Source organism: Tympanuchus pallidicinctus, unplaced genomic scaffold (genome assembly GCF_026119805.1).
Source record: "Tympanuchus pallidicinctus isolate F22 unplaced genomic scaffold, pur_lepc_1.0 scaffold17, whole genome shotgun sequence".
Lineage (NCBI taxonomy): Eukaryota > Metazoa > Chordata > Aves > Galliformes > Phasianidae > Tympanuchus > Tympanuchus pallidicinctus.
In genome coordinates, this window is record NW_026294690.1 from 10654565 (window position 1) to 10666854 (window position 12290).

At 45.4% G+C, this 12290-nt stretch overlaps 1 protein-coding gene across 5 annotated transcripts in view; it reads left to right on the forward strand.

Moving 5' to 3' along the window:
- SLC6A6 (solute carrier family 6 member 6) overlaps positions 1 to 12290 on the forward strand; it is a 108093-nt gene that overhangs the window by 22376 nt on the left and 73427 nt on the right. The window lies entirely within an intron of this gene.

A 12290-nucleotide genomic window follows, 5' to 3' on the forward strand; every position in this document is an offset into this window, starting at 1 on the left:
GCGACTTGAGCCTCTTTACGTAAGGTCTTGGCTCCATGCAGGACAGTGCTATAGCTTTGGGTTTTTTAATGCTTATTTATTTAACCTTGGTGAATGTAAATTGGACAGAGGTCCAAGAGGTCAGATTAAACACCTCCATTGACTATTAGGGTTTTCTGTTTCTTTTTTCTGTTTCTTTTTCTATTTCTTAGAGAAATGCTACGTGCAGTTTGAAAATATGTCTCACTTTTCTGAATTCTCTCCAAATCATCTCTTCCCCTTTCATTGTCAGTAGTAGAAAATAAGAGATTTTTTTCTTTTTATTTTTTGGTTTTGACCTCTTCACTAGGAATGGCTGTGCTGGCTAAAACACAGGTGAAAATAGGTTGATAGTTGGACTAGTTGATCACAGAGATCTCTTCCAAGCTTTTTGTTTCTATGATAGCATCATAGGAGGAGAAGAGCAAACCAGCCAGTGCTTAACAGGGAGTGTTGCATATTGACCATCACACTCAGGAGCTCAGCAGCAGAGCTGGTTCTGCTTTAATGGCTCTGCCAGCTTGTCCATGGCTTCTGCTTTCCTGTATGGTGTAATTTCTCCCTGGCTGTGCAAGGAGCCCTGCAGATGAAATGTGGGGATGTACTTCAAGCAGCAATGCTGGAAGCAACAGTTTTGCCCTTGTTTGCCTGTGTGAAGTACAAACTCCAAAATGTACCGAGAACCATCTCACTTCCATCCTCCTAAAAGCCAAATCCCTTTGGTTTCAGATGCAGCATCCCTGAGCTCAGGCCGCTTCTGCTCCTGCTTTAACACCTCATAAACAAGGAACAAAGGAGGCATGTGAAAGAACTGCAATTTCATAAACCGTCGTGTGGGAGTTGGAGCTGTTATAGAACATCCCGTTCCAAAAGGAAACAAATGATGGTCTGATGCTGCTGGGTAGTAGTGACGTATGTGGCTGCAGTGTGAGTCAGTCAGTGTGAGATTCAGATACAGACCAAGAGGGAAAACATTTGAGGCAGCAGGACCAATCACATGCTCATAGATAGAATTACCTCAGCTCATTTTTCAGTTGGATATTAATATATTTGCTGCGCTTCTTGGGCAGAAGGCAAATAGCAGCACAGAGGAAAAAAAGCACGTGTAGGAGCTGTTCTATCTGTCTCTTCTTGCAGCCTCCCACCCACACTCCTGCACAGGCAGTGATAATGTATCATGAGTGTTTTGGTATATCACTGTTTCGTTCAGTAAAACGGAATGTCTTGATGTTGTTGTTATTTGTGTTCTTTGGAATCCCAGAGCGTTCCCCATTCCAAAGGCACAGGTCCATGAATGGGGCAGCTAAGCAAATTCTGGGGAAAATATTTTGTTTATTGCCAAAGCTATGTCTTGTTTTAATTGCTTACAGCTCAGTCGAATGCTTATGGTCATTTAAAAATTAAAACTGAAGCATAAGGAATCTTTTAAGGCCCTAAAGGAGTTTGTAGAGCTGATTTTCTGGTATGTGGGGGATGTGTCATGATGTGCAAATTGTGAAATCAATTGGCTGTTTACTGGAAAGTTACCGTTATCTCGTGGGTCATGTCAGTCAGAGATAGGAAACTCTGGCCGTGGATTGAAGACAAGGAAGCTTCAGTAGTAACAGTACTTTGAGATGTTTCCATCTCTGATGTTTGCACCAACATTTCGCTCTAGTTGTGCCTAAATAACAATTTTTGTGACTGCAGCAAGCCATACCAGGAACTGATAAGGATCAAAACTCATGAACAAAGTACCCTGTAAGAAGGACCTTGCTTTCTTCTCTTTTCTTTTCTTTTTCCAATTCATTTCAACCAGCTCGGTTCCCTGATCAGCATGGCTTTAAGGAGCCACTGCACAGGCCAGGCCAAAGGGCCCAAGTGGTGGCAGAGAGGCTGATGGTGGCAAGCCTGTGACAGCCACCCGAATCTGCAAATCGGTAGACTAGCTGATGAAACCTGACTTCATTCAGCAGTGAAACAACAGCTTCTGTGTGTCCAGAAGGAAAAATTAAGGGGCTGTTGCTTGGCTACAGATTGTCTTTGCCAGGATTGGAGGATAGGAAGGATTTGGGTTCAGGCAATGGAAGTGTTGTGAATAAAAAAAGGTCTCAGAAAGCCATAGGAGCCATAAGGCTCTTGTGTTGGAATCTCAAAAACGTATTTGACCTTTTCATGGAGGTTTAGTCAAATCTAAAGCAGAACTGCAGGTTGGAGTTTTATTCTGAGTCCCAACCAGGGCCAAAATAGTGGGCTCTGAACAGTCTTTCAGAGGAAAAGCAGAACTCTCCTCTTTGGAACTGAGATGTTTGGTTTGTGCCTCTTGACCTGTAGTTGCCTCATTGTCTTACTTGTGTTCTAAATCAATGTCAGATGGAGGGAGCTCACCCTTCCCTGCTGGACACAGAGAGGGCTGTGCATTTTGACACCAGGTCCTGGTGGCAAACTCCTCTATGCCAGCACTGACCTACAGCAGTGCTCGAAGCAGATGGGTAAAAAATGCTTCACTGCAAACATTGTCTGTAGCAAAGCACTGGCAAGCCAGGCTGGCTGCTCCTGCCACCAGGGGAGGGGACTGGCCTGAAGCGTGTACGGTGCCTATCTCCTGGAACGGCAGCACCAGAGCTGCGTGAGGCTTCCCAGCTCACCATTATCTGCTGCATCCTTCCTCCCCCCTGCTCTGCCCTGGCATGGGCACCCTCTTATCATTGAGGTGGCAGCGTTTTGTTTGTACAGCTGAGAGCTCTTGAGCTGACTTTGTGTGTCCTTCAAGGTCATAAAGGCATTTGATCTCCTGACCGAAATACCTGTGCCACTCTCTGGTCAGAGCTATGGGGCTGCGCTGCTGCCGGTGGAAGAGCTTTCCTGCAGTACTACGAAGCAGCTTTTCTGGAAGAGGGAATTGCTCACCAGTATTGCAAAAAGGAAATTTCAAGCCCATAAAACAGCTCTTACTGTAGTCTTGGAAGGCAGCCGCACCCTCTGTGCCCTGGCCTGAGGTGGAGCATCAGCCCCATGGAAGGAAGAGGTGTCTGCAGCATGTGCTGATGTTCCACCACGCGGTCCTGGCCCTCATACCCAGCACAAAGCCCCAAACAAACCCTTGGCCTGCTCGGCCCCACTGAGGGCTGATGTCACCGTCCGGCAGCCTGCTGGCATGACTCACAGAGGGAACACAGAGGGTTCTTCATGGGCAGCAGGAAGGCAGGAGCCGCGTGGGAGGCTGTTGCTGAGGGAGGGGGTGAGGAGAAGGTGCTGGAATGAGCCGGGGTGCTGGGTGGGGGGCCACACCTCAGCCCCCAGCACCCAGGGTTGGAAGGAGGTCAGCTCCTGGTCGGATTTCTTTTCCCTGGGGGTGTTCTGAACAGTTCTGCCCTTGTTTTCACACAGGATTGGGGTGGGGTAGGAACGGTTTTATTTTAGAGGAGATTCCCGTGACTCGAGCTGCCTGAATTAGTCAGAAGTAAGGGAGGGTAGCACATGGCCAGAAACAGAGCCCAGGCTCCCTGAGAGCGTGAACGGCCGTGGCTGAGGCATGTCGTTTCATTAAGGCACCTTTTTGGGGTGTCTCACTGCTCCAAGCCCATTGATGGCTGTTCTGTGTCAGCAGAGCCGATGGAGGCATGTAGCACAGGGACAACGTTTCCAGCAAGGACAAGGTGATGCAAATTACGTGAATGGGCACAAGTATAAACCAAGCTGCTGTTTCCAGGGACAGGAGGCATCTCTGAGTGCCTGCCAGAACTGTTAGGATGGGAGGATGCTCGGGCTTTTCTGCAATGCTGACTGCCTCCTGGGAGGGTCCTAATAACTTGTGAAGTCCAGTTCCTAGAAGTGATGGCACCTGTGAACACACGGACACCTGAGCATTTCCAAAAGCCTCTGAGATTGCCCAACGAAAAGCATTGAGCACTGATGATGATAGAGTATATTATATCTAAATATATGAACTCCGGAAAGGGGAAGGTTATTTCCCCTTTCTTCCATCATTCTGATATAATTGGAAGCAGGAAGGCACTCTCAAAAGAAATGTTTATGTGAACCAATCCTGATTTTTGCTGAGGATTCAGAACCAACAATTTGAAATAACTGGACAGACTTTGGCTTACTTACATGAAATCCTAATTGACCACTGGCACTGATTTTTCTTAGTGCTTCTTTTATGTCTGCAAGGAACCACAGAAAACCTCTGGATTTAAATATCATTGAACTGTGAGAATTTGGAAATCCAGATTCAGCAGTGGATGTTTCAAAGCGTGATGTTAAGATTTCTAGTGTGAGGGCACATGCTAGGAATCAGGATGAATAGCAAACATACAAATTAAGTATTTAATTAGGAGTCAGATGGAATCAAAATAGACAGCTAGTTACACTAATAGAGAGGCAGACAGAAGCACTATGGGTGTGAGGTCACACTTGAGTAAGTTGATATGGTTGTCAGGATGTTATGAAAATGCTCACAGATTGCAAAGCTGCCCAAATTTTCTTATGACCAGAGGTTCACGCCATGTTTACTCTTTGCGATTCCCTCCTATCACTCTCCTCTGACACAGTCAAGAAAACAGTGTCAGGTGGCTGCTACGATCGATCACCATACCAAATGAGCAGCCAGGACTCAATAGCTGGGCCAAAGGGGCAGTGAATGAGTTGGAAAGTGATGGGCCATGATTTTTTCTGGATAACAAGTTTCAAAAATGCCCACTTTAGTTTTCAAATGATTTGCTAAGATAGGGACGTGCTAAATTTGCAATTAATATTATTTTTTAAAGAATAGATCAAACAACTGTAGGAGATTTCCTTTAACTGACAAGTTCCATTAAACAAGAAAGCTCATTCTTAGTAGGAGATTTTAATATATCGCTGAGAACAGAGAACAAAACAATGAATGGAAACATATCAGCAGTCAATTTCCTGAGTATTCAAGCCTGCATTATACTTTGTTCTTTGCTACAGCCACAGCTCTGTAATTATCAGTCGTATTCATGGGACTTTTTCCTATTGACACTCAGCGTGAGTGTGGCTGGAAAGAGATTAAGCTTTTGTGGCAGCCATTTGAATTTGTCTAACTGAAAACAACCTGTGAGGCTATGGGGAACCGTGTGTCTCAAGGGATTTGTGATGGTCTGCAGAACCTATGGGTCACAGGTTCAAACGTGTGCTGGTTGAAGAGGACACATAGCTCTGAAATGGCAGACTAACAGTTGGCAGGCAGTGGTGCTTGCTGGCAGACATGGCACAGTCATGAAACAATGGTTGGTGATGGGGCAGATGTTGGAAGCTGTTCCTCTGTTGTGTGACTAGGATGTTCTTGTTGGGCAATGGATAGGAATGCTGGACGAGCCACTGCCCACTATCTTTTCTTGGAAAAAGAGCTTTGTTGATCCAGGACTTCATGGCTTAGGTTGGAGGAGATCTTAAAGACCTTACCAAGTTCCAATCCCCCTGCCGTGGGCTGGCTGCCCCCACCAGCTCAGGCTGCCCAAGGCTGTCCATGGCCTTGAGCACATCCAGGGGTGGGCACCCACAGCTCTGGGCAGCAGTGCCACTGCCTCACCGCCCTCTGAGTACAGAATTTCTTCGTAACATCTAACCTGAATCTCCCCTCTTTTAGTTTAAAGCCATTCCCCCCTTGTCCTTCACCTAGTAGTTCCCACAGGCACAGTAGCTGCTTCTTAGCTAATACATCAAGGTCGCACCAGCCAAGTTATCCCTTACCTGTACTATCAGTGGACTTTCATTTTACTGTTAACCATTAGCTTCATAGTTCGCATGCTCCCTATGGTTGGGAATTCCCAGAAGCATGGGAAATGGACTTTCCATAAACCAGTCTGTGCACAGCTTTCCATGCAGGCTTGCCTCTCCCTGCAGCAATGTAAAGAGGAGAGGTGGCAGTGGGGAGTTGGGAGGAAGGCATAGGAGTGGATCCCACAAAGCTGCAGAGCGAGTTGGGAGCACATCCAACCTTCAGGTGACCAGAGGGTTCCCCATTACTTGGGTAAACAGAACCTTGTTTTTATTTGCACTAACATGGTGCTTCCTTTCTGCAGCCAGACAGTGCTATGCTGGCACACAGCTCCACTGTTAAGGCAGGAAGCATTTCCTCCAGGTAACATCACGTCTCTTGGCCATTCAGTGCCAGGAGGGGTGGGAATTCAGCTCCTCAGCTTGCAGCGCCAGTTTGTTCCTTAGAATTGAGCACACCCCATGTCTTTTTGCACAGCTCTCTGTTTCTGTGTAAACAACCATTTTAGCCAAAGATGGAAAACCAAAATTCTGTTTACTTAGGCTTTCACAGTCCCATAGAGCAGGAGTGTTAGTGTTGGTGTACTGGCCCAGCTCCAGCTCAGGTAATTACCGTGCATTCTGCCCTACTTACCCACCCCCTGTAGTTTCAATTAGAGCAATTGTTTCCATTTTTCTTTCCTGCCCTGTCAAGTTTTAATACAGTTGCTGTTAAGCTGCTCATGTGGTCCCTTGCTCAGGTGTTGTGTTTCCATGGTAAAGGCAGGCATCCTCACACACATACCTGGACCAAATCCTCATTGGCAGAGACTAAAGTAATTCCATAATGGAGCTGTGCTAATTTACACCACGTGAAGATATGGCCTTCCTATGTAGACCATACATTCTTCTATTTAAATGCTCTGTAAGAACATTTCAATATATGGTTCATTCATTTTTCTACTTGCTCTTCAGCTGGGTTTGCAAACAACCTGAGGTTTGTGTAGTCATTTACATTTATGGTCATAGTGGTGGTATATAGAGAATACAGCATACAACTTCTGCATGTGCTTTTCTCCAGGTGTTCAAAAATGGATCTACAGGGATATCTGAGCTCTGCCAGTCTTGGTTGTAGTCAGATAGAGAGAGTTCACAATGTGTGATGCTTTATGTTGTGAACTGCTGGAAAATGTGTTCTCTGGAAAAAAAAATCCTTCCAAATTTACTAAGAGAATTAAGTACATGAAAGGATGCCTGAAAGCTATACAGCAGCTTAAGCCACCTGGTGCATTGAGTATTCATGTTCACAGCTGAGGGCTGTAACACTCACTGTGCTGTTTATCTTATCAAGAGAGCCTTCCTTTCATCTGGTAAAGAACTTGGCCTGAAATGGCATGTATTTGTGCTGGTGGACTATGAGGCGTGCAGTGGAGTGAGTTCTGCTGTCTGATTCTCCAGTCTGTCACGTGGCCCATCACATACATGTGCTGAATGAATCGATGGTTGGATGCAGCCTGGAGCAGTTTGGGTGCATGGCACAGGCTGCTCAGCTGTTTAAGGCCATGGGAACTGGAGTAATGGAGACCTTTTAAGTGCCTGAATGTTAGGCCTTCATACAGAGACACAAGTAGTCTGTTTATGATTTTCTTGCTGAAACAAGCACACATTACCTTTCCAAGGGCTCCTGTTGGGCAGCTTTTTGAAATGCACAGAATGCATTCAAGGCTCAATTCTCAGCAGTGAAAGAAGCTCAGAGTAGATACTCTGGGAATATACTCTGGGATGCTGACCCTTATGTATCTGGCCCTGAATGACACGCTGTGATATACTACAGTGCCTCCCTGTGTCCCACACGTGCTCCATCCATCCCTAAAAGAGGATGCTCGTCTCCTGTAGGTCCTGCATTTCATCTGTCAGCCCCATGCAGGTGTCTCAGGTGACTCCAGGTATTTCAGATATTTCCAGATGTCTATATTCAGACACCTCAAGCCCACCCACTGGTAGAGTCCAGCATGTCTTGATGAGTGCATAACAGTGATACATGAGGTCCCTGCACATTTCCTGATCCCTCGGCAAGTGCAGATCAGCTAAGCTCTCCAGTCCAAGGCCTGTGTTTCATTTTCTCTAAAATACAAATTGTGGTGATTTCAGCTTAGCCACCGTGTCTTCACCTGTTCTTTCACACTATTTTTTCTTTTAATAATGTCCTTTTGTACACACAGGGAAACATTTTGTCTCTTCAACGCTTTTCCAGGCTTCTGAATTTCTAAAATGAAGGTTGCACTGCAGGTTTAAAATGACAGCGTGACCCCAGAGCTGGCTGCCACTCTCTTCTTCCTTATGCAGTGGCAGTTTGCAGAGTCAGTGTAATCCTTTATGTACATTTTTTTTTCACCCCCTTCATGCAAAACAAAAGGGTTTGGTTGTTTTTTCCAAAGCAAACAGTCTGTGTCAGCTGTCTTTCTCTCTCACACACACACACAAAATACCCACTTTTGCAGCCATGAGTGCTAAGTCACAGGTTCCCTGCAGCAGTGATGGGGAAGGTAAAGAGCTCAGAACGCGTTGTGTTTGCCATGCCATTCCACAGTACAGCAAAAGCTATCTCCAGTCTTTCCTGCTCTTACACAGCAAGTCATATTCTGCTTTGTAATTAGCAGTTGATCGTCCTTTGTTAGGCTTCTGTTACAGCCTTCCCAAAACTTTTCCCTTGCATTAAAGGCCTGCAGGAATTCACCCATTGTGAACTAAATCAGTGGAGGTTTTAAATCTTGGACTCAGTTTAAAAGCAAATGAAATATGAAGGAGTATGCCTTTGCTATTGTGTTCTTTCAGAGAAAGAAAGCTTTAAGGAGACTAAAGCAGGAGTGTTTTCTTTGTGCTCTTCTGTGCACAAACTGTGCAGTCAGTTATTACCCTATTAATTGTTTGTGCAGCCACTGTTGACAAAGAATATGGCATATTGGAACATGCACAGGCAGCCTGTGTCCCCTGATGTGCCCTGCAGAAGCTCATCGCTTCCTGGCACTCTCATCTAACGTTTGCAAAGGGTGTCGTTGCAGTATCCAGCTTTTGTGCAGGCTTTTGCAGAGAACAGGCAGATGGAAATCAAGTTTAAGCTACCCACGCCTCCTTGCAATCACTCTTAAGAGAAGTAACTTACCAGGTAGTGAGTGGGTAAGGTGCTCAGCACCGCAATGAGTCAAAAGATTGCTGAGAGCAGCGGGGAAAGGGACAGTGTTGAAATCAATTTGATATCTAACCAGTTGCCAAGGTAGTGGTTTTAACAGAACGAGTGAGACTGGCCCTTCTTAAATCCTGCCGGCCGCATTTCACACCATCTGGAGTTTGTGCAGAGCCCGATGTGGGAAGCTGGCCAAAAAAGAGCTACAATTATCTAATCTTGCCATGATAGAAGTGTGAATAACCATTTCGGAGTCTGACTGGAAAATTACCACAACCTGTCAATGCGCCTTAGGTGGAGGCAGGAGAAGAACCGATGACACACTGAAAAGCACTTCTTAGAAGATAAACAGGAGTTGGCTTGTATCAGCCTCTGAGCTGAGAACAGTCCCATTTCCATCAGCCAAAACAAAAGGCAGAAGGAGAACGTAACTGCTGAGCTTAGGAGAGGTACCAGCCCCATCCACACTCCCCATAGCCACCAAGGCACTCAGCACTTGTTGAGAGGCTGGCTGTGTTTTATGGCAGCTGCTTCGGACCCACAGTGCCAACTGAGCCTCTGCAGCAGTCTCTGCTGGAAACCATTGGTTTCACACTTTCAGTTGTTCCTCGGATGGGATGAGAGTTGGCCTTGCCTTTGTTTTCCAGCCTTGTGGAATTCCTAGTGGCATTTTTTTTCTCCCACCCTGAGAATGGATTGCCACATAGTTTTTCCCATGTTCTTTGCATCTGGTGAAATGGATGGCTTCTAAAAATGGACACTAAAAATTTTAAATGGCAGCTTTTGGTGCTCACTGGCACCTCGGAGGCATTTGCTGTAGTGATGCTCATGCATTTAAATAAATTCGCTTTTTAGCATCACCTCAGCAAAAGTCCTGTGTCTCACTAATGTGAGCAACAGCCCCTAATGTGGCACTTGGCCACGTCCAAATGTCTGCACTGTGCTTATCTTCTCTCATTTGGGTGCATTTGGATGCTTTCTATTTCTGTCATGTCTCCTCTTTCAGTCTGGCTGCTACAGAGTCAAAGAAAACTGCAGAAACCTGTTCGAATAAGAAATCTGCACTTCATGGTGCTTTCAGAAAAAAAATGCCTCTTTTTTTCAAAAGATCTTCCCAGAACAGACACAATTTGAGGCAAAAAGGAATGATTCTGATTGACACGCAGAAGCCTTTATGCTGCTCTGATACAGAAGAATGATGTTCTGAGGCTCTCACCCTAACCTACAGGTGAAAAACGTGGCCAGCAACTTGCCCAAAAATCTACTTATCCAAAGCTGGCCAGACCTGGCTTCATCTCCAAGAAAGTGTTTCATTTTCTATGTAATTCCACAGCAGCTGCTGGATAGTTATTGTGAAAGGGTCCCAAAGCAAGGTTTGATGTTTCTCCCTGTTTAAGTTGAGGGTTTTTCCCTGTTATTACTGGCACTGAGCTGTCTGATTGCTTCCAAGGCAGGCTGCTCCACACACCAGGTGCAATAATGCACGCTTTGGGTTGATGGAGAGCCTTGGTGCTGTGTTTCAGCTGCCTGAGAGCTGTTGTGGGGTGAGGTACAAGGACACAGGAGTAAATCACTAACTTCAGTGATTTCAGCATTATTTTGCACCTCTCCCATTTTTACTTCCATTATCATGGCCTCTCAAGGCCATCTTTTAGGCAGTAAGTTTGCTAGGGCAGAGATCCAACCAATTTTTACAAACCTCATTGTATGGTTCGAACCAGAACTAACTTGACTTTAGCTAGTTCAGTTCAGAGCAGTTACATCCCTGAACCAAGGACGATTGGGATGAGAATAGCCACTGCAGCACACGTTCTCTGCAGCACCTTGCACAGGGATGAGAGTTATAAAATAATTCAAGTGAAGTTTTCCAGAGTTTATCATCAAGTCACATACGGAAGGGCCAATCATTTAAATCCATTTTAAAGCGTGGCACTTGAAGGAAACAGCCACATGGGCAAGGTTCTTAAAAAATATCATCGCTTGATGCCCAAAAGCCCAGTGGCAAACTGCTTGAATCCTTTACGTAAGAGCGTGCAGAGCAATCACCATCATTTAAGCTGCCCATCTTGGACCGCTTAGTGCTTCAGAAAAGGGCAGTTTACACACACTGCCTGGAGACAGGATGAGCCCTGATGTGCCAGTCATAACCATTGGTGTGGCCTTTATGGATTCAGCTGTGGGCAAAGGCTGGGGTGAAACATGTCGTGGGAAGGCAGATAACGCAAACATGAAAGCAGCACAAAACATGAGAGCCTATAAATAGCAGGAAATAAAGAACAATACTGTGATAAAATCCATAAGACAATAAAGACCAATGTGGCAGAGACCGTTTCCCCCCCACCCTTCTCCAGAGTTTCTCTTATTTCCCAAAGCTGCAGAGATCATCTGACTGCCGTGTGGTGAAGTCCAGCCAGTTAAGCACCATCTCATGTGCTTGGAGCCTTACACAAAGTATTTCAAAACCCTGTTTCTTTTTCTTTCTTGATGTCCTGCCATGGATATTGTGGTATTTTAAACCATTCCCTACTCATCAGCTTGTCAGAGCAAGGAGAAAAGAAGGAAGAGGAAGGGAGAAAAAATTCTTACGGAGATTTAGACTCATTAACAGAGTTTATAGGGTTTCAGACATTTTTGTGGTACTTCTTTGGAAGGGACGTGTCCATGACAAGCTAGGGTTTATTTTGCCACTGGCATAAGAAATGAGATTGTCTCCAAGAAAATGTTAGCTATTTACCAAGGAGAGGGCAAACATAACTAGAAAATGGCAACGGATGTGAAGTAGGAACCTTGTTTAAATTTAGAGTAATTACCAGCTCCTGATCTGGCCCCTTTGAACTGGATTGAGGACCAAACAAGTCTCTGGCTGCTCCTCCATAAAATTAATCTATAGCAGTGTGGTGGGCACTGCAAAGCTCCCTCCCTTCTCTGGCAGCAGCAACTGGAGACGGTTAATTATTTGGAGAGATATCCATCTTCAGCCTGGATCTCAGAGGAACATGTCCTGTCAGGAGGTAACCACTCTGTGAGCCTGAAAAATCATGAAAACAGCTCACAATTACATGTCTTACTGTTTTGGCTTGCAAGCATCTCTGGGGATGAGGTTTTGTTGCTTATTTCTGCAGGACCCAGCTCCGCGGTGCTCCAGTTTTCATATTAAATCTTCAGGTGGTGCAACAGTAACTCACGTGAAAGTTGTTAGGCTGATTTATGGCAGTAGAGGATTGAAGCCTCATAGTAGGAAACAAGAGGATTATACTGTCTTCAGAGTTCGTGTTGGATCTGGGACTGAAGCTCAGGAGTTACTGAACATGTCCCTAAATTGCTTTTGTTAGCATAAAAGATGTAGTTGTGCTGAGGAAACCCTCCAAGAATATCTGTTTTAATGGCA